At 35.3% G+C, this 26,535-nt stretch overlaps 1 long non-coding RNA gene across 1 annotated transcript; it reads right to left on the minus strand.

Moving 5' to 3' along the window:
- Positions 1-12: 12 nt before the first annotated feature.
- Positions 13-25,190, minus strand: LOC135217750 (uncharacterized). The gene is made up of 5 exons (XR_010315183.1): positions 25,096-25,190; positions 17,334-17,443; positions 3,378-3,435; positions 3,086-3,159; positions 13-1,705 (listed from the first exon to the last, which is right to left on the minus strand). It is a non-coding gene; the product is annotated as an uncharacterized LOC135217750 (long non-coding RNA).
- Positions 25,191-26,535: the final 1,345 nt, after the last annotated feature.

Raw genomic sequence — 26,535 nt, forward strand, 5'->3', positions numbered from 1 at the left:
AGCTTCTTCAAGTTTCTAAATGTTAGTTTTAAAAGCTACTTATAATGAGTAAAATGTCTTTCTTTCTACATCAGCAAGTCCCAATCCATTATGGAGTAATTTTGTTACCTGTGATGCTAGTGGAGTTTCATCTGTAGATGCTGCATCATCACCCATGCTTCTCACAAATGTCACAAATTACTCCTTGTAAGCCTGAAAAAGGATAGGAGGTGAGATCTGATGAATCTAATTGGGATTCATTGATCTCCCCATCCATCGTTTTTCAAGCTTACAAGGAGTACTTAGTAACACTTGAGCAGAAGCATAGACGATGCAGCAACTACAGATGAGACTCCACTAGAATCACAGACAGCAAAATTACTTTTCAGTAGCTGATACCCCTTCTGTCTTCAACTAGGATTCTTATGATCTACACATCTATCCTTCTTTAGGCTTACCAGTAGTATTTAGTGACACTTGAGCAGAAGCATGGGTGGTGCAACATTACAGATGAAACTCGAGCATTACAGGTAGCAGTGGATATATATACCCCTTCTGTCTTCAACTGGAAGACGGAGAGGGTATATTCACAGCTTAGTAGTATTGCTACCTGTGATTCTTGATTTTCATCTGTAGATGCTGCATTGCCCATGCTTCAAGTGTTAATAATTACTCCTTGTAAGCCTGAAGAAGGAGACAAGGAGATCAGAATAATCCCAATTGACGTCAGGAGGGGTAATTAACCACTCTGAAGTAATTTTGCTACCTGTGATGCCTGTGGAGTTTCATCTGTAAATGCAGCATCATCACCCATGCTTCTACTCAGATGTCACTAATTACGCCTTGTAAGCCTGAAGAAGGATAGATGTGAAGGTCAGATGAATCGTAATTGAAGACAGAAGGGGATATCCATTGCAAAAGTACTTTTGCTACCTGTAATTCTTGTGGAATTTCTTCTGTAGATGCTGCATCCCCCATGCTTGTGCTCAAATGTTACTAATTACATACTCCCTGTAATCCAGAAGGAGGATACACGAGAAGATCATATGAATCCCAAGTTGAAGACATGAGGTGTATCCTGTGATTCTTGTGGAGCTTCATCTGTAGATACTGCAACGTCCATGCTTGTGCTCAAGTGTTACTAATTACTCCTAGTAACCCTGAAGAAAGAGGAGATTAGATGAATCCCAATTGAAGACACAAGGGGTATATCCAATGCGGAGTAAATTTGCTACCTGTAATTCTTGTGGAATTTCTTCTGTAAAGGATGCATCCCCCATGCTTGTGCTCAAGCATCACTAATTGAAGAGACAATGCGGAGTAATTTTGCTACCTGTAAATCTTGTGGAGTTCCTTCTGTAGATGCTGCATCGCCCATGCTTGTGCTCAGGTGTTACTAATTACTCCCTGTAAGCCTGAAGGAGGGAACACGTGGAGATCAGATGAATCCTTATTGAAGACATAAGGTGTATCCCGTGATTCTTGTGGAGTTTCATCTGTAGATACTGCATCACCCATGCTTGTGCTCAAGTGTTATTAATTACTCCTTGTAAGCCTGAAGGAAGAGACGTGGAGACAGATGAATCCCAATTGAAGACATAAGGGTACATTCACTGCAGCGTAATTTTGCTGCTGGTGATTCTTGTGGAGTTTCATCTGTAATTCTTCTGTAGATGGTGCATCGCCCATGATTCTGCTCAAGTGTAACTAATTTCTCCCTGTAAGCCTGAGGGAGGATAGAAGTGAAAATCAGATGAATTGAAGACAGAATGGGTAGAAAGTAAAATCCTAAAAATCTGACTATTTCCAATAAAACATTAGAAGGTTATTCTACAATTTTAAAACAAAGAACAAAAGATAAATACGACTGGAGCTCAAAGGAGAAAGGACAGAAGGTAACAAGATTACGGAATAAAAGAAAGTTAATACCCAGAAAAGTGACAATATAATATCTAAATAGTACATCGAGGTAAAACTACAAAACCGGACAATTTTGGGGAAACTAAGCGCTTAGGGAGGAATATAAGATACATAGACAGGATTTAGAAATAACATAAAATCTGACTGAATTTACAGGGAAGACAAGTGAAACGGATCGGACAAACTGGGTAAGTTTTAAGAGAGAAAGACAGATAGTAAAGACTGGATAACCTGAAGTCAATAAATCTACCAAGATTTGAAGACAGAGAAAGTAACAATAGGACACTATATAAATCAGGCAGCATTTCGAGATAGATGGGATAAAAATAAAATATTATTGACCAGATTTCCGGACAGCAATAATGGTATAAAGTAATAAAAGCCCAATTCCACATGGAAGGAATATTAGAAATGAAAACTACATCTGGGTAGATTTCCTGTGTGGTTAGAACAACAGAAAGGACGAATGAATATGAACCTGAAGGTAGAACAGATTATCACACAAGTACGACTGAAGAACAGAGGATTAGAAAAGTACGACACTAAATTGTTAAAAATCGCCAGAATGAAACTAGATATATCAGACTGGATTACAGAGAGAAAGAACAGTACGTACATAGAATGGTAGAACAGGAGACTAAACCCTAAAGGATTACAAGGCTGAAAATGTGACAGAAGAAAGAAGGAATAAAAACTAATTTAATTTAAAACTGGCAAAGATTTTCAAGTCCAGAAGACTATCAAAGAAGGTTAGAGAGCAATGCGAAGTAAAAATGACAGCTAAAAGTATAGAGATAATGATAGCAATGCTAAATATATCTAATGAAAGGCTAGCCAAGACTAGATTTCAAGACAGAAACAATAGAAAAGGAACACTAGATAAATCCGACTATTAGTGATAAAAATGAATGTTAAGTAAATTTGTCTGAATTTCAAACTGAAGAGCCGGTAGAAAGAATCACCAGATTTAAGGTTACCATAAGACTAGATCAATTTAATTTCAGAACAAAATTGAAAAGACTACTAGCCAGTAAATAAAAAAAAATTAAAAATAAGTTAAATCCGACAAGCTTTTGAGGAAGAAAGGGGAATGGAGAATAAACTAAATACATCAAAATAGATTTGAAGACGGAAAGAAGGGGTAGATATGATCGCTGAAAAAAAACTGCATCTCCTCAGGCCATACCTTTCATTTCAGTAGTGAACTAACTTCCATCATTAATGACATCTTGCTGCCAGAAGTATGCATCCAAAAAAGTTCTGAAAAGAAGAATAGAAGCTGAATTCTTTGGTATTTTTATGGGATAAGATTAAGTCATCATAGCTCGATTTTTATTCAAATATAATTAAAATGCAATTAAAATGTTGAAATTCGTAAAATTCTTTCAGTTGGTTATTTTCTTTACTTATGTAGTAATTCCATATCAAAATCATTGAGGGCATCTTTGTGTACGTACTTACGGCTATTCTATACATACCAATTCCAAATACGTAGAGAGAAAGTCGAGCTACCAATTTATTATCAGACAGGTATTGCTGGAAAAGTTGCAAGGTTTTCATTACATCAAACTATGTAATAAGTACCCATTATCATGAGCCCAAAAATTACAAGAGTTTATTATAATAATACCCACTCTATTGTACAAGAAATATGGCACTGTCTTCTCTGTTATACAGTTGATATATTGTACTGTAAACTAATTAGAAATAGTTAGTAAAAAAATCTGTCTCCTTGAAATAATATTAATCAGGTCATGTCATTAAAAATTAATCAGGCCATGTCAATCAAAATGGTTACTTGTTAAAAGCGCTGCATGTCCCTTATAGACACCTGACATTATTAACTTCCATTAATATTACTAGTCAACAGTGTCCTTTCAAAAATGTAATGTTCACTTTACAGTTGAAGTATGTTTTAGGGACACGATATTTATGGGTCATGTTTGTTCGACTACTGGTAACCGAGTGAAAAAACCATGCTATAGATCAAATGCCTAAGAGTAATGTTTTTTAGGTGATATGAACAACACATCACTACGCATTACTTTAACAAACTGCAATGTGAAGATGAAATGTTAAGTTGACTTCCAACAGAAAGTAAGTTTAAAATATTATTTCATGCAAATCCAATGTAAGTTCGATGTCATCCAAACCACAATGTAAACTTCTTTGTTTTGGGTGACATGGGCCGATTAATGCTGTTTTAGAGAGACAATCTAATGACTAATTTTTATTTGACTAAATTATATAACAACCCCTTTGCAGATGCAGCGCTGAGTGCCTTCCTTTCTAGTGCACGACAAAAGATGTCAAAATGTAATGTCACACATGTCTAAACATGATTAAAATGTCATGTCAAGCAAACCTGAATGAAAGTTAAAAAGTCCTGTCACTGACCGCTATTTATTAGTTATTGGAATTTATTTTAATTTCAGTCTTATATTTAATAAACAAAAAAATTATTTAACAACCAAAACAACTTGCATTAAAGAGTAGATCCACTAATAAAACTGTGACATTGTCGTACATTACCCTTTTCCCTAGACATGGCCAAAGATACATAATAATGTATAGCACTTATAACAAATGTTAACGTTGACGTATTCCAAAATTGTCGTGGTCTTGAGTTAGAACGTTCAGTTTTGTTCAGGGTTAATTTCCTATTACAATGTAGATGCCGGCCTTGCTAAAGAGAAACTCTTATTGTTACTATTCGCCGTGGCTGTGGTAACCTCCGAGGTAATTTACTTCTTACCTTTGACAGGTACATATTACGCAAGCGCGAACTTAAGGCCTATTAGGCAATTACTAGTTTAAGTAATTTAATTCATAAGTTTAATTTTATTATTCATTTTACTTAACGCTAATAGTTACTATACTAAGTAGCATTAAGTTATTTACTTTTAATTTATTAAGAAAAATAGATAAAGCTTCGAGTGAAGCTAACGACCGAACGGCTATTCCCCACAGTCGGACACAAATATCAATCCTTTCTGATTTATAACACTCCCCACAAAGGATTGCGATTATAGAATTGCAATGAATATCTTCATTGACCATACATTATTTATTAAGGCCACTTTAAATCTGGCTACTGTGTTAAACAATTATTTCCAACAACACTAAATAAAAAGTATGGCTAAGTTACTTTAATCATCCTCACGTTACTAAAAGTGTAGCATTTTAACTTTAGTCTTCACTTTATTTTAAGTGTAGCATTTTATTTAAATATTTACACCAAATTTTACTTAGCTTAGTTTACTATAGGCTATCTCCTAATTTTACTTTTTATTTACGTATTTAGTTTTATTTATTTATTACCTAAAAAGTAATTATTTGCAATGCCCTTAAAATTTGTTTAAAGTTACAGAATAAAGCATTTAATAAAGTATATCCTCGCACTGAAAAAGTTTCGAGTGTGTAGCATTTTAGTCAAAATAAAAACTTTATTATTAGTAATAACAGTAAATAATATACTGAAAAGCAGTTTTTACAAATTATCTAAATTTTCCCTTAGCATTCTTTCAAATCTTTCGGTAGCCTTTCTCTTGGGTCTTCCGACTTTTCGCCTTGTTCAACGTGAATAGATTCAGGTTTATTTATACTGCCTGTTTCTACCTCAATTTCCATTGAATTGTCTCTGGTTTGCCTTTCTCTTATAGCATGTGTCACTGACATTTCCATAGGATAAAGATTACAAATAGAATGATATTCTATAGCCCCATTAGCTTGCTTTAGTTTCACTGACCTAATATTATTGTCAAATCTTAATATTAATTCTAATACCTTACCCATCATCCAAAATGGTCTGGGATTATTAATTGCTTTAATTAGGACAATGTCACCAACTTTAATTCTATTTTTCCACTTACTTTGGTACAAATTTCTACTATGTTCTCTCAGGCTTAAGAGATAATTTTCATACCACAATTTCTTAAAATTTTCAATAATTTCTTCCTGTATTTCTACAGTTCTCTCTAAAGAAGGTTGACTAGAATCGTCCAACCAAACATCACTATCATCTTTTCTCAAAATGAGGGATGAATTACCATGAAATTTGATAAAGAAATTTGGAGTTATAAACTAAATTATCTGAGCTTGATCTGTATGTTAAAGGCCTGGAATTTATCGCTAATTGAATATTAGAAAGGGTAGTTAATAATTCAAAGTAAGTTGATTTAGACCTTCCTATTACTTTATAAAGACAATTCTTTTATACTCTAATCAATCTCTCCCAAGCAGAACCAACCCATGCTGAATATAAAGGTATTTTAATGTGTTTGATATTAGTACATTTACTTAATACAGATTGAAATTCCTGCAACTCCAAAGACCTTTCAAGGATACTTCCACCCTTGAGAAAAGACTTAGCGTTGTCACTGTACAGCTATTGTGTACATATTACTAAATCTTTGGAAAGCGAGAACAAAATTTTTAGTGGACATGTCTGGTAACAATTCAAAGTGCACAGCGCGCACGTTAAGACAAGTGAAAACTAATATGAACATTTTTGTGGTCTTACCACTCAACTCATCCCTAACCCAAAGGTGTCCGGTGAAATCAATACCTACATGCTGAAAAGGCTTGACTAAATTCATGTGGTGTTTAGGCATATCTGTAAGCTAAGGCATTATGTTTCCTACATATATTACAACTACTCAGCTCAGTCTTTACTGCTGACCTACCCTTGGGAATCCAAAATCCCTGTTCCCTAAGGTAGTTTAATGCAGTGCCTATTCCTAAATGCTGTACCTTCAAATGACAATGCTTTATTAACAATGAGGAGAACCTATGCTCTTTAGGAAGCAACACTGGGTTATGAACATCAAAGTCAAAGTACAAATACTTAGATATTCTTCCCCTAGACCTAATTATACCCTTTGAATCTAAAAATAAATTTAAATTGGACACTAGAGGAGGTATATTATTAGTAATATTGGCACTGCTTTGTAAAAAAAATCTAATTCTACTGTAAAGTATTCTTTCTGTGCAATTTTCACCCAATACTCGAAGGCTTTCTTTCTAGGATCACCACCCTTTAATCTACTACAAAATTTGAACAAGTAACTGGTAATTCTTAACAATTGTTCATAATTTGACATTTTTTATATTGAGAATACCAGCGTTTACTTTATTTATTTGCATAGTGCATACTGTACTTATTTGATGCTTATAGTAAGGAGATATGCTCAATAAAGGGTAAAGAGGCCACTTGTTAAAATCATTACTCAGCCATTCTGGACCTTGTAGCCAATAAGTTGATTTACTTAAATATTTAGTATAGGATAAACCTCTGGTGATCATGTCAGCAGGATTTTCTTCTGTATTTACATAGTGATATAAGACAGGTAGTTTAAATAGCTTAGATATTTCAACTTTAAGACCATCTGCCTCAAGTACTCTATTTCTAACAAATTTAGATTTTATTTTAGTTTCTCTGGTCAATAGCCAATTTAAAACCACTTGAGCATCAACACAAATATTAATGAATTGAAAATTTATATTATTGTAGGCTTCTAGTAAGGAAGGTAAACATTTAAAAGCTAGAATTACTCCCATTAGTTCCAAAGTGGGGACACTATGCTCATTTCTCTTATTCAGTGGAGCCAATTTAGATTTGGAGAACAAATAAGAACTTTTATCATTTTGATTAACCGCATAGGCCACAAACCCATAGGCCTCCACAGAGCTATCACAAAAAATGTGAAGACCATACGAGTCTAGTTCATTAAGGGACTCTCTAGGAAATTTAAGTTCAGATAACATTTCAAAATCTCTACTAATAATATTCATTTCCCCACAAATGTCTTTAGGTAAATTTTGATCCCAACCAACATCTAATTTCCATATTTTTCTCATTGGAATTTTGCCTCTTATTGTTACAGGAAGGACTATATTCAAAGGATCAAATATTTTAGAAGTTTGTGACATAGTTTTATGTGTCTGCTTCTGGGTCTATTTTACAAGGCGCAAGACTAAAAGAATCATTATTTACGTTGAATCTATAACCCAATACTTTATCCTCTTCGCAAGAATGTTCAACAAGTCTATTATCAGACGCCATTTCTTCTCTCAACTCTACACAATTGGAATTCCAAGACCTTAAAATAAAGCCCCCTTGTTCCATCCTATCATTAGCTTGCTTATACAAATTTTTCATTTCATCAATGTTGTTACCAGTTGTAAGAAGATTGTCTGCATAAAAGTTATGAGTTAATATTTCTTTACACTTATCATCAGGATAACTTTGTGTGATGTTTCATAAAAGTGAAGTGTAACCATAAACTATTGTTTTGTAGCGATAAGATACTAATCTATTTCAGTTTCCAAAAGAAACAATCTATTTTTGTCCACTTCATTTTTTAATTTAATCATCAAAAAAGCTTGTTTGACGTAGCTCAACATTACATATTTATTAGTTCTAAAGTAAAAGAGCAATTTCAGTATTGAGCCCATTAAATCTATCCCAGGATAAGCTGCTTCATTAAGTGAAGGCAATTCCCTGTAAGTTTTTAAAGAACAGTTAAATACTGGCCTGATTTTTGTGGTAACTTGCTCTTCTAATTTTATAACTGGTCTATGGGGAATCCATATATACTTATGATAGTCAGAAGGACTTACTTTAATTTCCTCAATTATACCATCCTCGAGTTATCAAAAACTAACTGGTATTTGTCAAGGAGACCCTTTTTACCAAGATACTCTACTGTTCTGTCTAATACCTTAGTGAAACAAAATGATTAGATGGGATGCTGTCAATTTTATCAGTATACCAGGGCAATTCTACATGATAAAATCCATTATCAAAAGAGATCCCCTCTCTAAATCTGTCAATTTGTTCTTTATCAAAGGAGACCAATTCTTTTTCACACTTTTTTTTATTCCCAAGGATTCAAGACTAAAAAGGTGTTCAAGTCCATTGTCTACCTCACGGTCTTCTAATATATGCTCTAATGGATTGAAATAAGATTTTAGAGGATCCATTACTAAATTTACCACGCTTTTTGTTTTAACATTCAGTGTTTTCTTATTAACTATGGAGTCCATAACAGCTCTACTTTCTGCCTCATCCAAAAAGTTGAACACATTACCTACAGGAGCTACTCTATTATTTATGACTAAACAAGCTCCACCCAACATTTTAGTCCAAGTTACCGAAGGTAAAAACGGAATGATATCTATTCCTAACATGTCAACCTTCATACTTTCATGGTTTCTGTGGTCACAAAAAGTCTCATCCAATAAAGCAATATTATTTTCTTTAAATTTATTTATTATTTGATTAATGCCGGGCACTTCAAAGTTTATATTGAGCGATTTGTCAACTAATAAAGGTATGAATATGAAATTAGTTTATATTTATTCCAGTAGACATTTGCTTGAAGCCCTTAGTTTCTTGCCCTATATATGTGCTTACATCACATTCCAAAGCATACAACGCCTCTACATCCTGACAAAGATCTTTAGCGGCAGATTCGGAAATATATGACCGCTGACTGCCAGTGTCAAACAAACATCTGACTTTCCTAGCCTTTTTGCCATTTCTTAAATACAAAGTCATAGTAGGTCAAATGCGAGACGCATCAAAACTTCTTTGAGCAAAACATAAGCTTAAGTTAGTTTTAGTAGTTAGTTCGGCTTTATTCAAAGAAGGGCACAAAGGAGTTATGCGTTCCCTCTTTCTACACAACAGACAATTAAACCTTAACTTATTTTGTTTCCCGTAACATTCACTGTCTTCGTGCCCTGAACCAGCGCATCTAGTGCACAGTGAAAGTTCCCTCAGTCTGGCCAATTTATCATTATAATTATTAAAGTTATCACATTTTCCCAAAGTATGGCCTTCAACTGCACACAATTTACAAATTAATTGAATTACTTTATTTGCAAATTTAAAATTTTGAATCGTACTTACACCTACCTTATTTTCTGTAGGGTTAAATGAACTGCTAGGACTAGGTTTACTAGAGGTTTTAGTGAAGGTCTTTTTTTCTATTGGAAACAGTTTTAGATAGTTTTGATAATTTCATTATAATTAGAAAGTGTCAGATATTAGGATAATTGGAATTTAATTTGTGAACCAACTCTCTCTTTACTGGTATGGGGAGTTTATTAAATACTATATGACTCACAAATTTATGCCCAGAGGACCCCACTTCCAATAAATCAACATTATGTGCTTTCAATTCATGCAGATAGGATTTGATTTCGTTGAGGTAAACTTTCACCGACGAGAATTCTTGATCATATTCAGCACTTGGTGCAGCGCTCAAAATGTTCTTAAAAGTCTCGTCAACAATATAATTTACGTCAAGGAATTCTTCTTTTAACATTTCAATTGCCAAGTGGTAGTTACGGTCAGAAATAGTCAAATGCTTAACTACTTTCAAGGCATAGCCCCTATGGTACCCATGTAAATATATTTGTTTGGCAGAATCGGACAGATCTTTTCTGGACCCAATGACATTATTAAATTGATTAAGAAATGAATTTAAAGCAAATTTATCTTTCTCTCCACATTCTAAAGGAGGGGGTTTCCCATCAGACATTCATTCTAGACATCATTTCTAAAGCTTTATCGGCAGATAAGTTGCTAGAAGCCCCACTTAACTCACTCATGTATTGTTCCTATTGGTCGAACTCTATACTAACCTGAATGCTATATTCTGCCTGACTATCTAACTCCTCATTATAATATTGTTCATTACTGTTCATTATTTCATGTGTCTCCAACACATTAATTTTTTCATCAAAGTGTTTAACCTGCTCGATCTTTTTTTCGATTTCAGTTATTCGAGTCTTACAAAAGGAAGAAGTTAATTTATTATCACCATGAAGCTCCGTTAGCTTCTTTAAGTAAATAGTTACCTTCCGTTTGTGTATTCCCCGCATCCTCCTCAAGGATGATATAATATTCATAGGGTTAACAAACTCTTCCTCTTTATCAGACATGATTAACTAATTATACTTAGATTTAGTATCAATAGCCTGCAAATATTTAAAATATAACACCCCACCTAAAGTTATTGATGCTTACGGGTTACCGAGTACATTATATATGAACATGAAATAGATTATAATACATGATATATGTTACTAATTACGTCGCACATGAGTTCCATATTGGTTACCATTCGAAATACCGAGCGACAGTTAACCAGTTAGCAGTTTCTAAAAAATCACTAACTTCACCGGATGATAAACACATATTTACCTCCGAAATATTATACGGAATACACGACAATTTTGGAATTATATTGGAATTTATTTTAATTTCAATCTTACTTATATTTAATAATCAAAACAATTATTTAACAACCAAAACAACTTACATTAAAGAGTAGATCCACTAACAAAACTGTGACATTGCCGTACATTACCTTTTTCCCTAGACATGGCCAAAGATACATATTAATGTAAAGCACTTATCACAAATGTTAACGTTGACGTTGACGTATTCCAAAATTGTCGTTGTCTTGAGTTAGAACGTTCAGTTTTGTTCAGGGTTAATTTCCTATTACAATGTAGATGCCGGCCTTGCTAAAGAGAAACTCTTATTGTAACTATTCGCCGTGGCTGTGGTAACCTCCGAGGTAATTTACTTCTTACCTTTGACAGGTACATATTACGCACGCGCGAACTTAAGGCCTATTAGGCAATTACTAGTTTAAGTAATTTAATTCATAAGTTTAATTTTATTATTCATTTTACTTATCATTAACGCTAATAGTTACTATACTAAGTAGTATTAAGTTATTTACTTTTAATTTATTAAGAAAAATAGATAAAGCTTCGAGTGAAGCTAACGACCGAACGGCTATTCCCCACAGTCGGACACAAATATCAATCCTTTCTGATTTATAACATTGTCAAATGTTCAATATCAATCAAAATGTCGTCACCTAAATTTTTATTAGTCAAATTTTGTCATTCTAGGCTTTCCTATAATTCAGAACTTTATGATACCTCAAGTTTAAGCCAGTCAATTTAGTCACTAAGCTAACACATAATTCAAAATGTTTAATACAGCATTAGGTCATGTTACTAAAAAGCACAATACTAGTAAAATATTATATGAGAGGTCTATAACCACAAAATTTCATACTTTTCAAGATCCTAGTAACGAACTCATTGTTAAAACGACCAATCACAAAAAAAAAATGTTTACAAACTAAGAAATTTGATAATGAGAGTAACATATAACTTACAAAACTTTTAGAGGATTTTGTCGAAATTAATTTAAAAACCAAGAAAACCTAACAAACATTATTTTGCTCAATAACATGGTTCAGTGTAAGGAAGTCTGAAAACATTTCCTTTAAAAAACTTATAGGTAACGAAGTATGTCCACTGTCAACAATGCCACAAGACATCTTGCCTTAGGAAAAATACATGCTGTTTGTCAATACTGCTCATAGAATTTTGTTCAAAATGCATTTTGTTGGTCAAGCAGTTATGTCAAAGCACGGCATCTTAACTTGGATGAAAAAAATGAATACCGTACTTAAAAAGTCTTAAGTTTTCATTTTTCTCCACGCAATAACTCCTGTGTTGATTACTTAGCCATTAAAGCTGGAGCTTTAATAAGTGTTATATATTTTTAACATTTACATTTATCAAAAATAATTATTGCACAGCTACAGAAACTTTGAATTTTGAAAATTATCATATATTCAAATTAATGAAAGCAAGGAATAAACTTCTCTGATATTACATAGTATTGTCAGGCGTAACTCAAAAGTAATTTCCAAAAACATTTTTCCTGAGACATTTAAGATAAATTTTCCTTCAAAAAGCTTAACAGTCCGGCACTTTTCATAAGACATTACGTACCAATTAATTCACTAAGTTCAAATTACATTCACTAAGCACAATGTTAAAGTCTATTTAACCAGTTGGGAGAAAGTTACATATGAACCCAACGAATTAATTTGACAATGGCATTAAATCTATTTGTTATGTTCCAGCAGACTGACTAGCTTTATGAGTCAGTCTGCTGGAATGTAGCACAGATATATTGTCATTGGCAAAATAATTCATTTAGGTCATATGTAACATTTAGCCATAGTGTAAGACCGTATCCACACGTACACCTGGCATAGAAAAAATTTTAAATATAAGATTATTGGGTGTTGGTGCATAATATAACATATTTGTGTCACAATGGCGATAAATACGTAATCACTAGACTATCTGAACTAACAGCTATTAAAGTTAAATTCGGTTAACATTACCAAGGAAAGTTGTACCACTTAACATAGAGCACATGAACTGGCCAAGGCTACCCCTTTGTGCTAACTGTATATACTGCCAGTGAAACATCTTAAAAATCTAAACCAACTCCGTTTATAAATCACTGCTCTCAAGAGCTGCTTATCTCGGCACAGTTTCACCGAAGATTATTCCAGGGTTCATTAACACCACAACCTGACCAAGACTCACTGCTACCTCCGAGAGAGATCAGACTTAATAATGCTTTCTTGAGATGATGACATTTCGTTCCAAGACCATTACACAATAATTAGTAAGGCAGTTTCCTAATAATTTTTGTAAGAGATCACGGACACCATGAGGTAGGAAAAATCAAAATATAATTGTTAGGGAGATCATCTAGCAGCCAGGGCAACCTGCATACCATATCATGGGAAGATGATACGAATCGATAAGAATAGAATCAAGGAAAGCAGTCATTAGACTGAGCACCTAGGATTCCATTTGCTGGAGACTAATTACGAAACTTGGTGGCTTTGTTCCAGATTGCCTGAGATCTGCGATGAACAAGAGACAAAACACCAACTAGGAAGAGAATCGGAACCTAATGCACCTGAGAAAAGGGGGATCTATAATCCTTTAGTTCAATAATTTTGGAGGCAACAAAGGTGAATTCCAGTATGATAGAATGCTGCTAACATGGAGGTTACTTAAAAGCTTTATTATCTAGTACTTAGTATACGAAATAAAAAAAAAGTAGATGTAGCAATGAAAATCATCTCATCGATTGACCTTTAGTTTGAAGTTAGCCGAACTGCCAAAATACTGACAAAAGTCAAATTAGGTCACCCTTCAATCAGAGACTGAATGGTTATAGTAGATTGAGAAATGGACTAAGTTGAAACTGTTTTCCACCTAGACTTCTGAAAAAGAGAAGATTATGTGAGAACAGAACCTCAAAAGAGTAGTACTAAAATCCAGAGGCAAACCATCAATAGCGTACTTCAATAAGATAAGAAACCCGGAAAAACAATTACAAGGGAATAAGTAAGATCATTTGTACAAAGACTACCTGAATACCTAAGATACCACTCTTCATGAGATGACCAAGCACCAGTAATTTAAAGCATAATATCTTGCTCAAAAAGATATAAAACCTGTAACTGGGTCTGAATCCCCTTTCCTGCATTATTGGCACAGCCCACTCTTGAGATGGACCTGAGGAATTATCAGATAACTATTGAGTAGAGTAGAGGTTGCATATTTATGTGTTATGTACTGCAAAACTTGAGGGAAGTATAGAAGAGCTGCTGATTTTGTTTCAATTGTAGCATTTCAACTGTAGCTTGGACTCACGTTTAAACTTGGTAACCATCTTTAGACAGAGGACAACAGCAAAAAGTTGTCTTTTTTTATTTAATCACTTCTTATACGTACTTGATAACCAAAACCTATGGTCTCTTGGGTGTTCTAAAATAGACAGACAAGTCCAAGAGATGTTTTAAAAGAACTTAAGTCAACTGAAAGGCAGCGATGTGCGCATTGGGGGCTGTGAGTTGACTTTTGTATTGTGCAAAGGACCCCTGTAAAATTCAGCCATCATGTCTTCGACTGGGGTTTTTTCCTCAAAGTTATGTCAATAATTTTCTTTTGTATAATAAGAAGCTACATTCAAAGAACTAAACTGCAATACTGAAAATGATAACGAATTAAGTTTCTTTACAGGATTTATGCTAAGCTTGTCATTTTCTGCCAGCTGAATTTAGGGCATTCAACACAAATGGTTCCACAAATAAACCATAGCTGTCGACTTGGAGTTTTTTTTCTGTCATATGAAATTTATCACTTACATTGTCAACTAAAGTTCCACAAGGATATAATTTCCACATTGTTTCTGATGTTCTGCAGAGTAATTCGTGCCTATTAATGTTCTCCGGAGTAATTCGTGCCTATTAATGCATCATGTTTATTTTTCATCAATAACACTACTCATTAGAATACTATCTCATTTGTAAGGCGAAATACATTACTGTACTATTAACCCTCTTGCTTAAGAACATCAATAGTGAACACAAGAAAGCAGCATTTGAACTCGCGAAGCTAAAATGAATGACTTAAGCAGAGTTGTTTTTCCTTACAACACTTACTTTTCCAAATGCATGTAAAATATGATACATATCACCTGTCACTGGACTAGTATTAATAGTGATTATAGGTTTTCATATAATGCATAAAACTACTTAAGAAAAATAGCGCAATATTTTGGCAAATATTTTTAAAAATGCGTGAATGGTAACACCTAAATAAACTCCTGAAAAGGTCATGCACACTGGCGAGAGTATTGTGGCCAAATGTGTAAATAATCAATTTGATAAATAACATACATCATACGTATGATCACGGGACCTATCACGGGTTAGCAGTACGAACTAAATGTAGAGTTAGCATGTGATATATTTCACATTTTCGCAAAAAACATCATGATCTACTAACAAACAGAATATTATTGGAGAGATCAAACTGTAGATGGCAGATGACCATGCAATGCAAACAGTAAAAAAAAAATCATCAGACTTTTCTAAAACTGTAGCATAAAATTGCATTTAATGGGCAATATATGATAAATTGCATATTTAGCGAAAGTAAACCAAATTAAGTGTTTTAATATTATTTCCCAGGCTTTTCTTTTATTTATTTTTTGTGATCCCTGTTTGCTGGCTACCTTGATACAGCGCTACAGTGTCTGAACCAACTTGAGTCAAAATGTATATCTATCTATAAAGAACAAAAGTTTGCATTCTCATATGAATAATATAATCTGCAATGAGCTTCGGTAAAGGTGCAAAAGAGCTGTGCACACTATTTCCACGTAATGCAGCCACATTATAAGCAAACCAAAGACAATTTCGAAAAAGATACAATGTAATATAATCTACCCTTAAGCCAATCTGGATAGATAGCTCAGTCTGGAAACCGAGCCTAGACAGTCAGCCTAACCTGCATAGACTGAATACAAGCAAATCAAAGACAATTTCCACAGAGACATAACTTAAACTAACCGAGATAAACTGCCTAACCTCGATATCCAGCCATACTCGTAATACTGGGTATAAGGATAGCCTACGACCGAGATAGGTCAAAAAAAATTTTATGAAAATTATCTACCGTGACCTAGGCCTCCATTACTACCGGTAATATGGATACTATTGATGGCCAGTTTGAAAGAATAACCATAGTATTAGCGGATAACTTAGCCGTTTACCTGTATACTACTTTAATTCAAATAAATACACATTTTCTGTTCATAGTACACATGTACTTTTGTCACGGCCAGCCGGGGAATTAGAAGAATGGTCTGTCACTGGCTGTCATTTGCCTATTTCATCAATGCTAAAGTTACTTTTTCATGCAGACCTCTGCTTCTTTCTTTTTTCTTCACTTGTTATTTTGCCGGTGGAATTATCAAGAGAGCGACATCTTACTCCGAAAACAAACCGATATAACAAGTTCTCAAACGTGAGAATACTGATCCAAGTGTTGATGAGTAATGCTGACAGAGGTTAAGATACTGTTGGATGGAAAATGGGATTATATTTGCTGCCGATACTACCAAAAATGGTGATGAGGTAATGTCACAGGGAAGTTTACAAAGTGTACCATATTCTTGACAGGATTCACTAGGAATAATAGTACCCTTGCATTCCAAAATCAATGTCAACGAAACAACCATAGTAAAACAGCCACAAAAGGATTACTTGTTTGAAACCTTTCAAAACAACTGGAGTATGGTTCACCGGGCAGACTTATAATTCAATAACGTACTGATGCTTTTAAGTTGATCTTCAGGATGGCTGTAGGTTCTCTGAGGGAGAGAAATCTATGAGAAAAACGATATCATTTGTGATTCTTCTAACTTCTTCCATTTATTCAGCTTCCTAATTATCAAGTAAATTATGTTTTGCTAAGGAGTGAGGAAACCCGGTTAGTATAAAAGAAAATAAGTACATGCTAATTATAAAATGTTCATGGTTTTACTGTCTGATGAATGCAATATACTGTATTATGTATAATCACTAAACGTATGATGAACTTTAAGTTATCTGCAAAGGAATTTACTGGAAAAATTACATATCCCACAGTATTTGGTACTTATGTATCGTTACTTACCATTTTTACCACCACCCGATAGCATTTAGACACGAAAGAAAATTGTAAAATCTTACCCTGGCTCCAGTACATTAACAGTAAGGAAGCGTTGGCTACTTAATAGCGTTCTTGTTGAATCATTATTTACGCGAAATTCGAGACCTTCCAGCATTTCTGGATATAAAACCTGAAAAGATGGGTAAAATATTTGACAATGGCTGGTTATTAACCAACTTTAATGTGAATAAACCTTGAAAAGGGCATTTCTCACTGATTACGGTGTACCTATTACATATATATTCGAAGAAATACGCCGCCATTCACCGCCAATGTTGTTTATTTGAGTTTAGCAACGGTTAAAACTTCAATTCAACGTGCAAGAGAAACTGCAAAAACAAAATAAAAAACAAAATCATTAAAGGCCACTACTGTCCTTCATACGCCACCTTTCATCCTCATTCTTAAGTTCATGGTAATTTTTTTTTTCCCTGTTCAACCCGAAACGAGATCAAGTCAAGCTTAGATCGTTGGGGTAATGCGTAGATTTGTTATCGACTTCAGAACATAACCCATTTTTAGAAGTTTTTATATATAAAGCATAACGAGGGTTGCGATCATTTATTGCTATTTAGCTACGTTTGAATAAAATCACGTATAGGTTTATTCAAGAGTTAACTGTCGCACAGCTTAAGTCAAGTGCAGTTAACTGAAGCTTTAGTGACGATAGACACAAACAACTATGGCTATTCAGCGCTGAAACGGAAATTGACAGTGAAAAGGGTTTGAAAGGTGTAGCAGGATGAAAGCCAAGCAGTTACACTAGGAATCAATTGTTAGGAGAGGGTGGAAAGTAAGATGGAAGAGAGATAATATGAAAGGAGGTATAGTAAAAGGAACGAAAGTAGTTGCAGCTAGGGGCCGAAGGGAAGCTGAAAAGAACCTTAAGTAATGCCTACATTGCACCGCATGAGGTGCATTGACGGCACCACCCCCCTTAGGGGTAAGGGAGGAGCGTCGAAAGAAATGACACGGCCATTGACGTTACGACCCGGTCTGTGTAAATTGCTCATTTGCTTCTTGGAGGTGGTAGAATGATGACCGAGGTACTTTCCAACAGCGAACTGGGAGCTATGGCAATTTGTGCTATAATTTACGTCAAATTGAAGAACCGTGCTAAGAATAGAAAGAGATGTTGGACAAAAGACTGGTTGCTTTAAAGAAAAGTTTTCTCATGCATCCCTCTTAAATGAACTCAAATGCCATCAAAGTGATTGGTATGATTATTTAAGGGTGGGCGAGGATAAATTTAGGGAACTGCTGGCATTAATAACAATGTATGTCAAGAAATCAGACATTTGTATGAGGCAATCTAGTGCTGATAGACTGACCGCCACACTACGGTATTTAATGACGGGGAGATCTTATGAGGACCTAAAGTTCAGTGTGCCGATATCTCCTTAGAGGCTTGAGAATATCGGTGACCGGTAATAAAGTCACAGGAAAAAGTCTCTAATATTAATCTATGGTGACCGGTAATAAGGTCACAGGGAAAAGTTGACAATACTACTTGGGGTCATTATCTTTACATTTACAGTCTTTTGTTTATGTTTTTACGGTCATCCCCAACGGGGTTGTACTAAACACTCCTTTGCAAAGGTGGATACATGAATACATACAGAGTTCAAATTTACCCTTGGGATTCACTAATAAAGATTGTGACTTTTTTTCCTTTGACATTTGTTTTCCTGCAACATTTTTACCAGGATTCTGAATATCATCCCGGAAAGCACCTCTAATGTCTATTTTCTTGGTGGCAGTGTCTCGTGTAGCATTTAGATATCTAACCTTCAGCTTGTTTATTAGAATATCGTAAGCGATATATTCCCAATTTCTGTGTGAATAACATTTGGATTTCATATTCCATAAGCATGTGATTTATATAAAGCAATCCAGTCAGACTAAAACGACTTAACCCATACTTCTGTCCGAGTTGAATTCAGAATCTCCTTGAAGTCACGTGTCGCAGACGTCACGGAGTATTACCGATATGATAATGTCGGTCTGCGTCGAAGTAACCTTCATTCATTCACGCTCGTCTATGTATTTCAACCATAATACAACAGTGTCTCCCAATGAATGATCTATTTATACCTCATTTTAAACAAGTCGCTACAATTTATCTGTGCGACAGGCAGTACAGACTAAAAACAACCACATTCACATACCGGCGTCCAACGCTCCGTCTACTTTTCTACGTCTTAAGACCGGGTCTGAGCATGAATGCGGTCCCTCAGGTGTGCCAGCTCCGGGATCTTCATTTTATATGTTTTCACGCAAAACCATCAACTGTAATATTCTAGTAACTATCAACTCGGGACACTTATAAGGTATATACTATCGACTTCACTTTCTTGGCTCGTGAAAAACTAAATAATCTGAAAAGTAACTAGTATCGAGTGTTTTGGAAATATCAAAATTCACGGATCCAGCTCAGTAACTTCACAGTTTACTGAGCGAAGTTACTCACATGGTATACAGAGGACAAACATCAGAACCAAGTTTGCTAAAACATCTGATTTTTGTTTGGTTTCATTTTCGCATTATTCCTTATAAATACCTGGGCAACTCATCTTCCCCGTCGAAAGGGTTAACATTGTCAACTAACATGCAATGACATGACGAATCATGATAATATAACTGAAAAGAACTAATCCCAAAATAATATCGATTCACAAACTTCTCAGGTATCTTATATCACAAATATATCTTCGAGTTTTGCTCGGTTAACAGTTTTACTGCATAATTCATCAGCCAATTTACTAGAGTAATATAGTTTATTTTGAAACGTATGGAAAGTTGCAGTATACTTTCCATAAATGTTACTTCAATAAGTCTGTGGTATTTGTCGTATGCCTTAAGCCCTCACACCGTGCCTCAAAATAAATCCGAGAGCATGATAACATTTTCAATGTTCTAAACCTTAAATCATTGACGTCTATAACGCACTGACCTCAAACTCAATTCATGTATATACTATATTAAGGTCTTGACTAGAGCAATGTTACTTATGAGATTTTTTTAGCTTTCGCTTTAACTAGGCCTGTTTCGGAAAATACAAAATACTGTGATTACAAAAACAAACAAAGAGACACCAACATTCCTAAAGAACCAAAAGTGAAAGTAATGAAGTCGAGCATATGAACCCAATATTCATTTACTCGAATATCTTCAAGAACTCGGCTACAGGAAAACACTTATTTCCTATGCACCACTGGCAAGCATACGGGGGAAAATTGTGAGAGAAACTTTTTACTTTCAATGTTATAATGTTTTTCACACGATTTCAGACATTATGTTATTCAGCCAGAAACCTAAGTGGTAAGGACGGGTAGAGCTGATTTTGGGCGTGATCTCAAGGGACGAGCGAGATATTGAAACGGGAGTACATATACAGCCATCTACAAACGACGAACTATGATACCATTTTACCCAAGAGAAACGTTTGCTCGTATACACCAACAGCGTTAAATATTTTACGTTCCATCCATTCAACCTACCTAGCTGTTACTGGTCCTGTTACCGACCCCATTTATTAAAAACCAGCTGGGCCCTCCTTTTTCTTTCAAGACCCCCCAAATAATCTAGCGTATCTTGAAAGAGTTTATTGTGCCTTTCAAATGGCATAGCACCAATTATTTGGATCAAATCGTGGTAATTCTTGGCAATAGCTCCGCACGGACTGCATCGAACGTTCCCGCGTATACGGCAGCCACTAGGGATTGGGCCGTCAAATGTATGGCGTTGGTTTAGTACTATAGCCCCTGGAGGTTAATTATAGTCGAACTCCCCCTCAACCAAAAAGAAATAAACTGTAAATTCATAATAAGAGACCTAAATAATACAGAAAACAAATTTCCCAAGAAATACTCGACGCGGAGGTATTACTTAGATCTACAGTTAAATGTGCAGAACTAACCAAATGCTAGTTTCGAGAATGACGAAACAACACCAACTGAAACATACACGAGAGCACTGATTAACACTGACCAAAATGGCTAAGTTTACGTCAGTCGTCGTAAAGGTCCTAAACCCAGTATACGTATGTATACTACCAAAATACCCCTAACGTACCAACACACATGGTCTCTTATCAAACTAATACGGGGGGTAACATCCTACATATATATACCCACATATTCCGAAATTAGCACACCGGCCCCCACACCCATCCCCCTTGTTGCGAAGCACAGGTTACAGCTCCCAAACTCGAGTAAGCAATGCCATGGGAAAGGATCACTGACACCAAGTCATTCAGCGCCTCTCAAGTCTATGAAGCACTAAGAGTGTAATATAGGGAAGGCCCCGTTTGCCAGTTAGGGCACGGCATCATAGGTTAGGTTTGGTAAGAATGCATTTTGCAATTTCACATGGGGCCCAGGCCACAATGAGCCAAGTAGGACGTAGTACCCTACGTCAAATTACGATGCATTCCTATCCCATTTCCGGCACTGTATTGAGGTCCGGTTAAACTGGTTTCCTCATGTAGTATTCCATCTTGATTAAAAGCACTCTAGATTTGATGGCAAAGAGGTGGGCAGTTGCGGATTACCCAATAGCCTTCGCTAAGCCTAAGGGCCCCAAGCCTTCGGGAACAGGCTTATTCGGACCTTGGCTGATTCGGACTATGAATTGGCTCATTCGAACCTTTATCCAGGCTTATTAGGACCTAATATGCAGTGGGGGCTCCTGGCTATCATTCATATGGGTGCTGTTACGTAATTTCTTTTTCAATTCCTCGATATTAACTGCATAAACACACACATTATATAGTACATATATATGACACTATAAACAATGCCGAAAACTTAATTTCTTCAAGTTTACTAATTGTCTGGGTATTTCTACAGAGGCTGTCCGCACCGACTGTAAGGAACGTAACCGCGGATACGACATCCACTAGGGATTGGGGCGTCCAATGTATTTCGCCGTGTTTAGTACAGGCCCCTGGGGGTTAATTACAGTCGTCCGAATAAATATTACTTAAAATTCTTGTTCAGTCGGTAAAACTGCATAGAAAAACTGCAACTGCCATAGTCTAGGCCGCCGCGGATAAATACCCTAGATATACCAAATTGATTTTTTTTAACAAAAACAAGAGAATGGTAATTATTTTTAAAGGATTATTGATAATATATACTCAATTTCTCATATTCATGTATATATTCATAATTTTGTGCATATATATTATGAAATCTATAGGGGGTGCTGCAGTTCCACAGTGCCTACTGACGAGCCGCCACTGCTAATATGTATTTACATATGTAACATATGTGATAGTTTTATAATATTGCTTCAATGTTTTTAATCCATAATCAATCCAGTCTATTATGAAAATATATTGGGTAAGCAATGGAAATCCACTCCTCTTACTTTTCTAGGACCATTTATTTCGTACAATTACATATTGACCTAATTTTTAAAATAGTTCATGTAAAAAAATAAAGCTAAAAATATGGTCCAAATTAACCCAAATTCACCAGAAAAAGCCTCTCGATTTACACAGTCGCATATATATGTGCACATATCTTCAATAGCTGACTAGTTGTTATTTTCCTTTCATCATAGTCCTCCCACAGTTTCATGACACGACCTTGTAGTTCCCTGACCTGCTTTCTCTGATGTCTCTTTAATTTGCCCTCTTTAACAAGCTTAATTCACCTGATTCGGTATTTCCTTTGCCTGTAAGTATAGGTGAATAAAATGCGAGGTTAATTTTTTTGGCTTTTTGTTCAACTTATGATGCCACCCCTCCACATCGTTGTTTGTCTTAATACTGCGCCCAAACGCTGACCAGTTCTCCATTTTCCACACCTGACTGCTGACTCTGCAACCACGCTACTATGAGATTCAGGGTCTCTGTAACACGGTTTTTTGGAATTTGCTCCTTGTCAAAGCATCGGATGTAGCTGAAAGTTGACATATGAATATTTTACAACCACACACAAATTTTGTCAGCATTATCAATAACCTAAACCTGATAGTTTTAATTTTTATAGAGTAAAAATTATCTAGCCGACGCCATGGCCAATGATTACGAGCCAAGAGTCGAAAAACATTCATTACGTAAGCAAGGTAAACAAACACCTTTTGACTAAATGTTGCCCCGCCCATCCACCAGACAGAAATTCCATCGGCTCTGAAACCCAAAGACTTTATGAATGGCGGAACGATACATAAATGTGGGTGGGGTATCAGTGCTAGCGTAGTAATACTACTGTAGCAGTAGTGCCGCAACAGTATAACAGTAATATACATGAATTAAACGTTTAGACCAACTGCTGGGATCCTTGAGGATCATTTAGCACTTCTTACAACTACTCAAGAAATTAGTTTTTATAGCCAGAAGTTAAATTTTCTAATCCAACAATGCCCATGGTAGCCTTCAGTGTTATCCTGAATTATAACGAGGCGAAAGTGGGTGGAGCCTCATGAAGTCACCATTCTGACGATAATTATTGGTGAAGGTTTAAAGCCAATATACGGTACCGGCTATTTTTTTTTCAGTAAATAGGTAGATAGCCAATAAATAAAAATTGCTTGACATTGGATATAGCAGTTATCAAATGAAGCTTGTCTACTATGTTTTTGGTAATTACCAACTATTCCCTACATCTTGTCAATCTGATTGTGACCTATAAAGTAGACTGTAATTTCTTTGGAAACTTATTTTGGGAGTTAGACTAATAATCGAAGTGTTTTTGTATTTATTAACATATTTTGTTGGTTTGTTCATTATGACAATTATCAGTGTAGAGGTTCCAGAGTTCATAAAGGTGTACTACTTTGGTTGTATTTAAATTTGTATGTCATTGTTGTCAGAGGTTTAGCCTTCGTTACGTATAGCCAATTATCCATCGAGAAAGAGGAAAGAAATGATGTCATAAGTTACGTAACGAGTGCGTTCGAAACCTTTTCTCTGAGTAAGTTGGCCCGTCTTCAAAAAAGGTCACTTTTACATTGTAAGTACCAAATTTATTCAACCTACGTAGTTCAGAATACACTCAAAATTTATGTGTTGATATAATATGTATTCTGAATAAGCGTTATATTTATGAAATGCATAGATAAAATGTTATTGCGAAAAAACCGTGTTGCAGAGGCCCTGAATCTCATAGTAGGTCAACATACTCCATAATACCCTAACTGGCCCAATGACACCCACCTTGCCTGAAAGTTCATCAAAGGTTTCCCTAATATTATTGCTATATATGAAATTATTTGTATAAGTCCGAATTATCCTAAACAAAGGTCCGAAACAGCCGAGGAAATGGTCCGAATTGGCCTAAACAATTGTCCGAATCAGCCAAGACTAAGGTCCGAATCTGATCCGAATCCGCCATGGTTCCAATAAGCCCGCATTCCTCTGTAAAATGCCTTTCCAAATCTTTGTGTTTTACAGGTGGACTGGCTTTATACCTACACGGTCTTTGGCTGCTATAATGGCAATGTGCAGGAGCTTTAATAACGTCATAGTTGAGTATCAAAACTAACATTTCACGAAACTAGTCCCTTGAAAAAAAAAACAAGTATTTCTATATAAGCATTCCGCATCGTTCGTCCCCGCGAATACGAAGCCACCAGGAATTGGGGCGTCAAATGTATTCCGCCGTTTAGGACGAGCTCCTGGGGGTTAATTAGTCGTCCGAATAAATATTACTTAAAATTCTTGTTCAGGAGGTAAAACTGCATAGAAAAACCGCAACTGCCATGGTCTAGGCCGCCGAGGAATAGTAATACAGACCTACCAAAAAATATTCACTGTCCTGCTAAACCACTTACCTGGATCCAAAAGCTTCAGTAACCCTCTACGATCTACGTACGTCGCCGATGGAGTCTGTCTTGTCAGTTGTCACCAGTGTTGCCGTTGTATCGGCATAAGTTTCCGCAAGCGCTTAGTTACGTTTTTCAAGCGATGCCTGTTTACTTTTGGCCTTCTATACGAAAACAAAGAAAACGAAATTCTCACTTTACTCGGTAAACTGAATTATTTCATCTTCTAATTGTGAACAATGTTTCATCCGAGTCTGTCACTGATATGTGTAATATCTGAATCGATGTGTTCGTCACTATTTGACCATATAATTATGCACTGTTCCTCGGCATCATTATTAACATTTTGAGGCTGCGTGTCACATAATATAACATTGTCTTGCTCATTTTCAGTTTTTTTTTCTTCATCATCAGCTTCGTCTGAAGATGAATAATCTTCAGGAAAAAAGATTTTTAATATGTAATCATGTGAATCACATGAATCCACTAATTCATTGTCGTCCTGAGTTTCACAAATTTCAACTTCAGTTTCTTTTTTGGAAAATAGCAGTTTTCTGGGGGAAAAAATTCTATATACTATCACGCGATTTGCGGCCACTCATGTTTTCTTCATTTATAGGCCATCTGCTGTATATGGTCACTATAAAGTATCGAACGGGATAAAACAATGAACTCAATATGCATGATAATGGATTGGCAATCTGGGAACACTTAGTCCGCATAATTATGTTGCTGCCACTTTATCTTTACGAGTTTTGCAGAGATGCAAGTATATATAATATTAGAAGTTTCATTGTCTATGAACCGTGAGCTCCAAAGACATACTTTTGAAACTCTGGACATTACCTTTGTACATAGCAAATTAATTAAAAGCGAGAATTCTGGCACTGAAAATCTTTCGTTGAAAACACTGAGTATGCCCCTAGGAGATTGTGAAGGTAATTGATCACTTGTTTACTGCACCTATTCGAAGGAGATGATGATAATGAACTTCGCACATAGGGATTTGAACGATTTATATCAATTTCGTTATACTTAAGGTACATAACTAATATATATATATATATATATATATATATATATATATATATATATATATATATGTGTGTGTGTGTGTGTGTGTGTGTGTACACACACACACACACACACACACACACACACATATATATATATATATATATATATATATATCATACATACATGTATATTCATATATACATATTCATATACATTATATTTACATATATTTATATACATGCACTGTGTATATATACATACATACATATACATACGTATGCCTATATACGCATCAAGAGAGAGAGAGAGAATAAAAGTATTCTTCTTTGTTTCGTGGCTTTTTTATATATACTTGCAGATTGTACTTCACCTGAGGATAAAGGGTTTCATTCTTTAACTACTATAATGGAATAAATAAATACAACAGTTACA

The sequence above is a fragment of the Macrobrachium nipponense genome, chromosome 7, assembly GCF_015104395.2.
Source record: "Macrobrachium nipponense isolate FS-2020 chromosome 7, ASM1510439v2, whole genome shotgun sequence".
In the NCBI taxonomy this organism is placed as follows: domain Eukaryota; kingdom Metazoa; phylum Arthropoda; class Malacostraca; order Decapoda; family Palaemonidae; genus Macrobrachium; species Macrobrachium nipponense.